Genomic DNA, 12604 nt, shown 5'->3' on the forward strand with positions numbered 1-12604 from the left:
AGCTTCCATCTGGGTTGGTACAAAGTCAGCAGTAGAAGACCATAGGGTGGGAGGGGAGGGAGTGGAGGGAAAGGAAGGGATTCATTTCCCAGCTCTGTCTCTGCTAGGTCAGCATGGGTTGGTTGCAGTCTCTACATGAAGTCACAGTCCCAGCCTGGCTGCCCTCCCTGGGCTCCAATAAACCCATCCCACCCTTGCCCTCCAAGCCTGGCAATGCTTTCCCTCCTCACTGTTGCTAGCCAGACATGCTGCACCATTCCTTGTCAGTTTCCTAAACCCTCCTTCATGCTCTCTTCAAAGTATCTAGTTTCAGGGTGCCATCTGTTTCCTGCCAGAACCCTGACTGACATGGCCCTGATTTGCAGTCAGTGGCTGGACTGGGGACATGCTATGCCTTGTGAGATGCTGGGTGCCTTCAAGGAGTTTTTGTTTTTCAGCTCAGCTCAATTCCACCACACTCACCTCTCTCCAGCCCAACCCACGTGGGCCCAGGGCTGTTCTAAGCACTTTACAGGCATTATTTAATCATCACAGCAAATAACAAACCCACAAGGTTGTATTGCTGACTGTGTTCTGAGAAGAGGAAACCGGCTCAAATGAAGATTTGCCCAAGTTCATATAGTTAAGTTAGAGGCAGATCCATGATTTGAACTCAAGTCTGGACTCCAAAGGCTGTACCTTAAACAGCACTCCTGTTGACTCCCACTCTGCCCTCCACACAGGAAGGTGAAAGGACCAAAGGAGACGGTGAGTGTGAAAGTGCCTTTGAGACCCTGAAGAGCCAACACACCTGGTTGGCCTGAGAGCTGTGGTGTGTCCTGTTGCTCCCCAGGGCCAGGCTGAGTCTTTGACAGGCACTCAAGGAGGTCAGAGCTGGCAGAGGCCCCAGAGATCAGACAGCCTCACCCCTTCCTGTGCTGAGGGAGAAACAGCCCCAGAGAAGACAAGTGGTCCCCTCAAGGTCCTACACTTGCAGTAGGAGCCAGAATTAGAATTTAGAATGTCTTCAGATACCCCATAAATCTATCAGGGAGAAGGATGTAGCACTCCCCTTAGAGAGAAGTTTAGAAGAGAGAGAAGCGGGTAGGGATCAGGATTGGGGAAGCTGATGATTTCTGGACTACAGAGTTTCAGACCTGAGGGATGCAAGGGACTTCAGAGCCCATCTAGAAGGCTCCTCTGATAGCCACTCTGACAAGGAAGCTCTACTTGCTCACCTCCAAGATAAGAAGCCCATTCCCATCAGAGGCAGCCTGTCCCACACTCCCAGTGAGCAGAGATCTGGATCCTGTGACTCTCCCATCCCCACGCCCGCTTTGTCCCAGGTCTTCTCTCTAGGACTCCACAGAACATGCCTGCTCCCTCTGCCCAGGTATGTGAGCCGTGCTCACGGCACACTTACTCCCCTCTTCTCGTTTCTCATTTCTGCTCAACTGTCAATCTCCTGTCTGCCCAAATCATATCTGTTTTCCAAGGCCTACTATAGAGGATACTTGTTGCTTCAGCCTGTACAGCCATTCAGACTACCTCTGATAGTAGCATCCAGATTTTCCTTAGGGAATCACCCCCCACCAGTTTTATGTGTATTTGTTTGTTTGTTTCTTTTAATTGAAGTATAATTGGCATGTAATATTATATTCGTTTCAGGTATACAACATAATGATTTGATATTTGTATACATTGTGGAATGATCACCACAATAAGTCTAGTTAACATCCATCCCCTTACACAGTTATAAAATTTTTTTTCTTTTTTTTTTTTTGCCGTACGCGGGCCGCGCAGGCCCAGCGGCCATGGCTCACGGGCCCAGCCGCTCCGCGGCATGTGGGATCCTCCCAGACGAGGGCACGAACCCACGTCCCCTGCATCAGCAGGCGGACTCTCAACCACTGCGCCACCAGGGAAGCCCTGTGATGAGAATTTTTAAGATTTATTCTTTTTTGTTTTTTGAAGGGAGGTTTCAGTTATTCAGTGTTTCCAGTTTTTCAATAAGGGATACAGATGGAAAAGCCAGGGCCTCTTCCCACAGAGTTTACAATCTGGGGAGAGAACAAGAGAGATATCACATAACAGAGGCAAATAATTCTAGGAGATAAATGTCCCTCAATGTGTTTTTCAAAATACAAGTTCTTGCACAAACGTGTAACTAAATACTGACTCCATGGTGCTTCAGTTATATCTGAAAGGGCTTTGAGAAAATAAGAAGTCCTGTTACTGGATAAAACTAGTGGTCCATCTCGCCTTTCCAGCAGCACTAAAGGAAGTTGTAGGGAGAGCAGAGGTTAACTGTCAAGATAGCTTTTAATTTGTAAATTTATCCAAAGTTTGAAAATATCATGGGGATTCTTAGGAATCCCACTAGTCAGTGAATGGCCTACCTATATGTCCACTACATTTACAGACTACACACACACCCACTCAGATGATTGTCAGAATGGGGGTATATGAGAAGTTAATTCTCATGTCTGGCTTTGTCATTCTTCGCCTTTCCCTCTCATATCTTCAATCACTGGTGTCACAGGACAAATATAAGTAGTTGGGAAGTGTTAAACTCTGACAGTAAAGCAAAATCAGAGTTAAAGGCAAATGTTTAATGAATCATGTTCTAACACACGCTAGTCAATGAAGAACTTTAGGTTCCAAGGGCCAGATATTCTGCATTCCCAAGAAATCGCAATCAGCTTCTCATTCTGGTTAAATATTTTCACCTTGCATTTTGCGGCCACAAAATTAGTGGTACATTTTTGAGCGTTGATCTATCATTCAAAGATTCAAATTAAGGGACTGAAAGAAAACATTTTGTATCTGTGTATTTGAAAAAATCTGTCAATGAACAAGGAGCCAGGTGTCAGTTTCCTATGGGGGGAATGTTCTCATGGAGGTACTGTAAGAGTAAGTCAGTCCACTTCATTTCTTGTTCTTTAACATTCTGTGGTGCCGCCATTTTCCTGTTCAGGTTCAGGAAGCTCATTCGGTGGTATTACAACATCCTCATAAGGCAGCTTGTCTTCTCACCAAGCATCATCAATCAAATCCAAGATCCTTCCATCTCTCTGTACCTCACTGTCCATTCTCCTGCAGCTTTAATCTTGCCAGATCTGCGAGCCAAAAAGGTTATTTCCTAAACATGAAGACTGAGGAGATGATGTAATCCAGCAGTAGGATTCTCCAGGCTTTTTAGCCTGGATGTGTCTTTTGGCATGATATTACCCTGGGAAAGACTCATCTCATCTGTTTATTTATAAGATCATAGTCCCTCCCAGCTGATTTTCCCGGTCACACACAGATGCCACCTTTTTGTAAAGTTTTCTCAGATCACTCCAGCTTCAGCACACATTCTGCCCTTGATCGGTTCCTTCTCGTCCTTATGATCCACTAAACAAGTTAGGTCGGCTTTGTGACTGATTGCTCAGGTATTATTGTTTCCAATTGCTGTGTGTAAATTTTGTATCAATGACTCAGCATATCTTTCCCCAATCTGGCCTCAATCTTTTCCCATCTGTCCCTCTTCCGGACACCTCTAACCCTGTCATACTTTCCAACCTTTGCGCTTAAGGGTCTCTTTGCCCCATCACTAACACCTACTTTTCCTTCCAAACTCAGAGTTGGACGTCAGCTCATCCGGGTCAATATCGCATTTCCAGAGTTAGGCGGTAAGGTGCCTTCACTCTTCAGGGGTTGGCAGAATGGAAAGCATAAGGCGGGCAGTGACCAGGACACCTCCACCATCCCAAGCACTTTGCCACACTCGCCAGAATAAGCCATTACCACTTTCCTGAACAAAATTTTTCTTACACGCGTGACTATCCCAATGCTTTTAATGTTCTATCTTGTTCCTTTTTTCCCAGCTAACTCCCAGTCAGTCTAAAAACTTGGCTCCCAGGTCACCTCCTGCAGGAACTTTCTCTAAGCGCCCGGAAGAACGCGGTCCCCGCCCCTCCGCGGGCCCCATAGTTCCCTGGGCACAGTGAATGGTCCCCATCGGGAGCTTGTTGCATTGCCCGCCACAGGGTCTTCCCAGACAGGTGATGCCTATGTTCCCCGGGGCAGGGCAGTTTTATCTATCTCTTGTTTTAGAGCTCTGTAAACGTGCAGTTACATTAGCAAAGCTAGAATGCCTCCCCCCCACCCCCCGCTAAAAATGACCCTCGCAGGCCACCACCGTTGGTACAGGCGTGGGAGGCCGCTCCACAGCCTAAGATTTATTCTTTTAGCAACTTCAAACATGCAATCCAGTATTATTAACTATAGTCACCATGCTGTACATTACATCCTCATGGCTTATTTCATTCATTCATTCATTCATTTATGGCCGTGCCCCACAGCTCCTGGCATCTTAATTCCCCAGCCAAGGATCAAACCCGGGCCGACAGCAGGGAAAGCGCAGAGTCCGGGAATTCCCGGCTTATTTATTTTATAACTGGAAGTTTGTACCTTTTGCCCCCTCCACCCATTTCCCCAAGTGTATGTGGTTTGAATAGAGATGACACACCCCCTACCAGCTTCTGTGACTGGGATAGGCACTGAGTCCGTTTCAGGACAATAAGAGTCTGACCCAGGACTTCTGTCAGGAGGGTTGTGGGGGAAAGAAGCTCTTTCTACAGGTTTCATTCATAGAATAGAATGTATGCATGGAATTCAGGCAGTCATTTTGTTACCGCAATATGGGATTCTGCCTGAGTATGGAGCATCAGTGAGAAAAGCAGAGACAGCTTCCTGAAGACATCATCTGAGCTCCTGGATCCAGCCATGCCTGAAGCTAGATATGTCAGGATTTTATACTTTTATGAGCTGAGCAATTCCCTTTTCTACTTAAGTCAGTTTGAGCTGGGTTTTCTGTCTGTTGCAACTAAGATTCCTGATTGATACATCCATCATCTCTGCAAACCCTAGTCCACACTGAACCCACATTCTTCTGCATTCCCATAGCCCTTATTGTTTAAACCATAAGATTCAAAAGTCCATGTTTATACAACCATGAACACATATGCCCTTATTATTAATTTTTTTTCCCCACGTTGCGCTGCTTGCGTGATCTTAGTTCCCTGACTAGGGATTGAAGCTGTGCCCTTGGCAGTGAAAGCACGGCGTCCTAACCACTGGACCACCAGGGAGTTCCCAATAGCTATTCTTTATGGAACACTTGCTATGTGCCAGGTACGAGGTGAAGCACTTTAAATACAATATCTTACTGTAATCCATACAACCATAAGATGTAGTTGTTTTTAATCCCCATTCTACATAAGGAAACTAAGACTCAGTGAGGTTAAGTTCTCACAGCTGATAATTGCAGGGCTAGGATTCAAACCCAGCTCCATTGGACCCCAGAAGCTGTGTTCTCGAGTACTCTTCCACCTTGCTGCCCAGGACACAGCATGTGTGAGGGTGAGGAAGAAGAGGCCACTGAGATCTTCAGTCTCCTGACACCACACCTTGCTGCATGTCTTCCACTGCTCTTTTCACCACTCTTTGCTGCCTGCAGGGGCAGGAGAACGGTTAAGCTCAGAACAAGAAGACAAATGTTCTGTGGGCTAAACTGACAGGCCAAGAGGAGACAAGATTGCAGAAGCACAGACACAGGCTCCTGATGAGTAATGGAATAAAATTACTTGAAGTGATCATTAAACTTCCTCTGTGATTCATGCTGTATTTTCCTTGGTAACCCAGGCTTCTGAGACTGTTGACGACAGACATCATCTATGCTCGTCCTACCTCCCAACGCTTCTCCCCCACCTACTAGACAGACATTGAGTTACATCCTGGGTATTCTATGGTGAAAAAGATACACCTGGCCTGTCTTCTTGCAGCGCTTACAGTCTAATGGGAAAGGCAGACCCCAAATCAGTACACAGATAAATAGAAGACTGGGTTGGGGTTGAGTCCTATGAAGGAAACAAACAGGGAATTGGGTGGATGACGGTTGCATTTACCAAGAGACAGAAAACTGAAGGGAGCAGAGAAGGAAGTCATGAGTTCCAGCCACAGCATGTTATCCAAACAGAGATGTCAAGTAGGTAGTTAGATATAGGAGTCTAGTGCTCAGAGGAGAGAGGTGTGGCCGAGAGGTTGAAAGAACATCAGGCTCTCTCAGGTTCTATCTCTTCTTGGAAGCTTTCCCTGATAACGTAATTTCTAGTGATCTTTCCTGGACAGAAACATATCCTCAAACACCTCCAGTCATATCTATGAATGCATCTTTTAGTATCATATCATCAGCTGTAAAGCAGAGCATATCAGCCAAGTTACAGGAAGCAGTGGAAGGACCGCCATGACCCACATGTTGTTTGAATATGCGAAGGACAATAAACAAGAGTTCATGGAGAATCACCATCCCTCTTAATTCTACGACAGCCACAAGAAATATCATCTTGTTTGAAATTCCTAATGCAGCCCCGTCAAGTGAGAAAAAAAGACAACTTTCAAAAGCCCAGAAGGAACTATATCCAATCTCCTGGGATAAACCGTATGGAAAAGAATATTTAAAAAAAGAATGTATATATGTGTATAACTGAGTCACTTTGCTGTACAGCAGAAATTAGCACAACATTGTAAATCAACTATACTTCAATTAAAAGAATAGAGAATTAGGGGACTTCCCTGGTGGTCCAGTGGCTAGGGCTCTGGGCTCCCAATGCAGGGGGCCCGGGTTTGATCCCTGGTCGGGGAACTAGATCCCACATGCATGCTGCAACTAAGAGTTTGCAAGCCACGATGAAGATCCTGTGTGCCACAACGAAGACCCAGTGCAACCAAATAAATAAATATTTTTTTTAAAATAGAGAATTAAAAAAAAATAAAAAGCCCAGAAGCATAAGTTGGTAGATAAAGCAGATCACAAAGGAGAACTTCCTCGAGGATGGAACTGGGTTGATGTGGTGAAGTTAAGCAAAATTGGCTTTAAAGATGATGAATAGCACTTGGAATTTGAGACATGGGAAGAGCATCTTTTAAAAAATAAACTGGGTTCAAAATCTTTTATTACTTTTTTCTGGTATTGAAGTGACTTTTTATAAAAACAGATTTTTTTGATATATTTCTTACATAAAAAATGTTTTAAGCTGAAAGTTCATGAGGAGATCTGGTTGTATTAAATTATTTTCATAAACTTACCTTAATAAAAGGTGAAAATGTTACTGATTAGTATACTTTATGAAGCCAGTTGAGCTTTGTAAATGGACAAATATGGGGAATAATAATCAATGTTAACTCATATGATCTTATTCTAGTCGGTGTAATTTTTTTAAAGGAATATGAAGCCCTTTTCAAACTCTCATCCCAGTGGGACAGAATACTGAGTGAACAATTAGTCCACAGCATGATCCATATTAATAGGCTTCTCATCTTAGTGAAGTCTTCATCTCTTCTTTCTCTTAATTACTGAAGCATAAATTGCTTCAGAGATTTAAATACTAGTATTTGAACTTTATTCATAATATTGTTTGTAGTTACTTTTTACTTTTCAAGGGTGAACTGCTTATTTCTAATAAACGAATATCTGTTTATACTTTTCCCCTGGTTTCGGTCACAATGTTCAATTATAAGAGCTTTCAATGGAATGTTGAACAGGAGAATATAAAAACAAATCTGCCAAATACATTAGAGAGCATTTGAATAGAAGTGCTGGTTCCTATTTAAAACATTTCTCTTTGCTGTATATACCAAAATAGATGGGAGTAAAAGATGCCTTAATATTTAATTTTTGTATTGTTTAGAGACAATGGTTTAAAGAAATTCCTATTTATTTAATATTTAATTTTGTATTGTAAGAGAAAATGGTTTTAAGAAATTCCTATTTATGTATTTTTAGTTGTTTGTAACTGAGGTCTTCTAAATGGTTTAATATAAAACCACAATTCTAGTCTTGCTTCTTTTCAAGTATCCAAATGTATTTCTCAGCATCTTTAAAATAATAGACTTAGAAGTCTTTCAACTGCTGAACTGTAGTACATGCTTATTTTTTAAAAAAATCATTAACAGAGGAAACTATTGGTGTAGTTTTACCAGCAAGTTATTGATATGTATGTGTGATTCACAGTGATTCTGTATGTGCTCCCCAGCTATAAGAACACATAGGATGGACTTACCTGGTGGCGCAGTGGTTAAGAATCCGCCTGCCAATGCAGGGGACATGGGTTCGAGCCCTGGTCGGGAAGACCCCACATGCTGCAGAGCAACTAAGCCCGTGTGCCACAACTACTGAGCCTGAACTCTAGAGCCCGCGAGCCACAACTACTGAAGCCTGTGCACCACAACTACTGAAGCCTGCATGCCTAGAGCCCATGCTCCGCAACAAGAGAAGCCACCGCAATGAGAGGCCCGCACACCGCAACGAAGACCCAGCGCAGCCAAAAATAAATAAATTAATTTAAAAAAACACAAAAACCACATAGGACTACTGCGGTGGTATCTGGAAGGGTTGATTGTTGGTTCCTCAAGTCACAGTTATGCAGCTTGGGTCTGAGTTTTTAAAGAATAGCTAACTTTTAAAGAAGTTTCCTTAGCAAAAGAGCAGTTGAGTTGTGACCATGGTTTTTACTGGGCTAACGCTGGCTTCAGTTAAATCGTTTGAATTATGAAGTAAGTATAATTATGGTGAAGAAGTTCAGCCTCATTTTCAAATGCTGAATCACATTTTATTTCTTGAATTAATATGATATAAACATTAAAATTCAGGACCATTGGAATACGTTGATTTGTTTGCTTGTTTTTTTAAAGAAATTGAAACTGCTACATTTGCTAGTGGAAGAAAATGGTTTTGCTCTGAAGATTCTGAAATTGTTCAGGCTTATGGTTCATAGATTACAAAGAATAATGCTAGTTAAATGCCAATGAACTATTTTTACTCTTTGTATATGAAATGTATAAATTTCGGAGGTGGGGTGATGGTGGCAGTGGTGCCTCTTACTACCTTGTGTAAAACAGTTGAACATTCTCATCAATATTGCCATCATCATCAATATCTCATCAGTACTGCCATCATCATTTTCTAAGTTTGTTTACTTAAAATTGTATGGAATGACACAATTAATAAGCAATAAAACCTCTATTACACACACACAAAGAAATATAGGGAATTCTTGGGTAAGGGATTTGACTAGATAACTCTGAGTCCTTCCAACTTAGGTTCTATCAATAAATGATTCTAGAACTCTAACATGGTATGATTCTAAGACTGTGATTCCAAAATTTTATTAGGACAAGAGACAATCCCTAACTTCAGAGAATTCACAATCTAGTAAATGAGGTGGACAAATAGTGACTTTTCATAACTGTAATAAACACTCCTATAGATTAGATGCAAGGCTTGGCAGGATGTGGGAAGGAATGCTTACTGAGCCATGGCTCTTTCCTCAAGGCTGGTCTCAAGAACCACTTGAATCACAATCTCTCCAGAAGCTTTTTTTTTTTTTTTAAATGCTAATTTCTGGGCTCTAGTCCAGATCTCCTGAATCAGAACCTCTGGAGTGGAACCCAAAAGTCTACTTCACTTAAAATAAAGGCCAAGGTGATTCTTAGGTAGACTGAAATTTGAGACTGCCTGCTCAGAGTCAGGATGACTCCCCTGAGAGATGATATCCAGACAGAAAAAAAAAAAAAAAAAAGTAGCTGGGTCAAAATATGAAACTACAAAAGTCACACAGAAGTAACATGTTTTTTCTGTTTCTTTGTTTTTGTCTTGTTTTAACATCTTTATTGGAGTAATTGCTTTACAATGGTGTGTTAGTTTCTGCTTTACAAAAAAGTGAATCAGTTATACATACACATATGTTCCCATATCTCTTCCCTCTTGTGTCTCCCTCCCCCCTCACCCTATCCCACCCCTGCAGGTGGTCACAAAGCACCGAGCTGATCTCCCTGTGCTATGCGGCTGCTTCCCACTAGCTATCTGTTTTACGTTTGGTAGTGTATATATGTCCATGCCACTCTCTCACTTTGTCACAGCTTACCCTTCCCCCCTCCCCATATCCTCAAGTCCATTCTCTAGTAGGTCTGTGTCTTTATTCCCATCTTACCCCTAGGTTCTTCATGACATTTTTTTTTCTTAAATTCCATATATATGTGTTAGCATACGGTATTTGTCTTTCTCTTTCTGACTTACTTCACTCTGTATGACAGACTCTAGGTCCATCCACCTCACTACAAATAACTCAATTTTGTTTCTTTTAATGGCTGAGTAATATTCCATTGTGTATATGTGCCACATCTTCTTTATCCATTCATCTGTCGATGGACACTTAGGTTGCTTCCATGTCCTGGCTATTGTAAATAGAGCTGCAGTGAACATTCTGGTACATGACTCTTTTTGAATTATGGTTTTCTTAGGGTATATGCCCAGTAATGGGACAGAAGTAACATGTTTTGATGAAGGTTAGCAATTTTGTACAACATTCCCTCCATGTGATAGGTCTTTTTTTATTTTGTTTTTATTTTTGTTTTTTGCGGTACACGGGCCTCTCACTGTTGTGGCCTCTCCCGTTGCGGAGCACAGGCTCCGGACGCACAGGCTCAGCGGCCATGGCTCACAGGCCCAGCCGCTCCGCGGCATGTGGGATCTTCCCGGACCGGGGCACGAACCCGTGTCCCCTGCATCGGCAGGCAGACTCCCAACCACTGTGCCACCAGGGAAGCCCAGGTCTTTTTTTTTTTTTTTTTTGCCTTTTTTTAAAAAAATTATTTATTTATTTATTTATGGCTGTGTTGGCTCTTCGTTTCTGTGTGAGGGCTCTCTCTAGTTGTGGTGCGCAGGCCTCCCACTATTGCGGCCTCTCCCGTTGCAGAGCACAGGCTCCAGACACGCAGGCTCAGTAATTGTGGCTCACGGGGCAGGCTGCTCCGCGGCATGTGGGATCCTCCCAGACCAGGGCTCGAACCCGTGTCCCCTGCATTGGCAGGCAGACTCCCAACCACTGCGCCACCAGGGAAGCCCCCCAGGTCTTTTTTAAATGACAGCACTTCTTAGATATAATCTGAGATTCTGTGATTGAGGGTATATGCCTCAGATGTCCTACCTAGAACAGATTTTTTTTTTAAATTTAAATTTATTTTGATTCTTTTCTTTTTTAAAATTAACTAATTAATTTTTGGCTGCGTTGGGTCTTCATTGTTGCGGGAGGGTTTTCTCTAGTTGTGGTGAGCGGGGGCTACTCTTCACTGTGGTGCACGGGCATCTCATTGCAGGGGCTCCTCTCGTTGCGGAGCACAGGCTCTAGGCGCACGGGCTTCAGCAGTTGCGGCTCGTTGGCTCTAGAGCACAGGCTCAGTAGTTGTGGCACATGGGCTTAGCTGCTCCACGGCATGTGGGATCATCCCAGAACAGGGCTCGAACCCGTGTCCCCGGCATTGGCAGGCGGATTCTTAACCACTGTGCCACCAGAGAAGCCCTAGAACGGATTTTTGTTTGCAAGGGAGCCAGAGCTGGCCTCAGTTGTTTTTTTTTTTTAAATTTACTTATTTTATTTATTTATTTTTGGCAGCATTGGGTCTTCATTGCTGCACGCAGGTTTTCTCTAGTTGTGGCGACTGGGGGCTACTGTTCACTGTGGTGCGTGGGCTTCTCATTGCAGTGGCTTCTCTTGTTGCAGAGCACGGGCTCTAGGCATGCGGGCTTCAGTAGTTGTGGCATGTGGGTTCAGTAGTTGTGGCTCACGGGCTCTAGAGCACAGGCTCAGTTGTTGTGGCACACAGGCTTAGTTGCTCCACGGCATGTGGGACCTTCCCAGACCAGGGATTGAACCCGTGTCCCCTGCATTGGCAGGCGGATTCTTAAACACTGCGCCACCAGGGAAGTCACCTCAGTTTGTTATTAACTATCCCAAGGCCGGAGGCTGGCAAAGAGGGCTCTGATAATGACTCCCCACAGAGTCCCTGAGAGCTATTCCCTGCCACCGTCCACTCCCTTGCCCATGGCCTCCTGGTCCTCATTTCCCAGCTATCTCTGGATGCTTCTCTTCTCTGGAACCTGCAGTGTCCCCAGCAAGGAAGAAACAGCTTGAGTGAGGGCCTAGTGGCCAGAAAGTGAAGGGTATTCAGGGACAGGGAGCAGCGTGGTGTGGCTGGACACCAGTTGTCTGGGCATGTGAGGGACTGTTGAGACTTGGATGAAACATTGGCCGAGGTTAAGGGGAGAGAGTGGCCTAGTGGATTCTGAGTCTGAGCTCTGCCAGTGACTTCCTTAGTGAGCCTGAGCAAGTCTCCTTCCCCAAACTGGGCCCCTTCCCCAAACTGCATCCTGTCTGGAAAAGAGGGTTTGTGTTAGAATCAGATGATTTCTCCAGTGACCATCCGGCTTTAATATTTTGGATTCTAAGATCTCATCTGACCCTAACCATCACCCTGTGAAGAATGCATGCAGGAACTGTACCCGTTTTACAGCGAGGAAGCCATGGCCCAGTGAGAAGCAGTGTCCTGCCCGCCACCATACAACCACGTAGGAGCAAGGTCTGATTCCACCAGCACCAGACGCTCTTCTGAGATCCTCCTCAGACCGGGCAAGCTGAAGCGAAGCAAGGAACATTCGGTCTCAGGTCCAGGAAGCAGGCGCTGCAGGGTACGGAAGGGTCGCAGCCCACAGCTGGGTGAGGCCAAGCAGCCGGGCGGAGGCGTC

The 12604-nt window shown here is 44.2% G+C and overlaps 1 long non-coding RNA gene and 2 pseudogenes across 1 annotated transcript in view; 1 reads left to right on the plus strand and 2 right to left on the minus strand.

Moving 5' to 3' along the window:
- Positions 1 to 12604, minus strand: part of LOC109551978 (uncharacterized) — a 90702-nt gene that overhangs the window by 22464 nt on the left and 55634 nt on the right. The gene's annotated exons all lie outside the window — the stretch shown is intronic.
- On the minus strand, positions 1959 to 3557 carry LOC109551977 (anaphase-promoting complex subunit 13 pseudogene; annotated as a pseudogene).
- On the plus strand, positions 6186 to 6915 carry LOC101325231 (RWD domain-containing protein 4-like; annotated as a pseudogene).

This window comes from Tursiops truncatus, chromosome 8 (genome assembly GCF_011762595.2).
Source record: "Tursiops truncatus isolate mTurTru1 chromosome 8, mTurTru1.mat.Y, whole genome shotgun sequence".
Classification (NCBI taxonomy): domain Eukaryota; kingdom Metazoa; phylum Chordata; class Mammalia; order Artiodactyla; family Delphinidae; genus Tursiops; species Tursiops truncatus.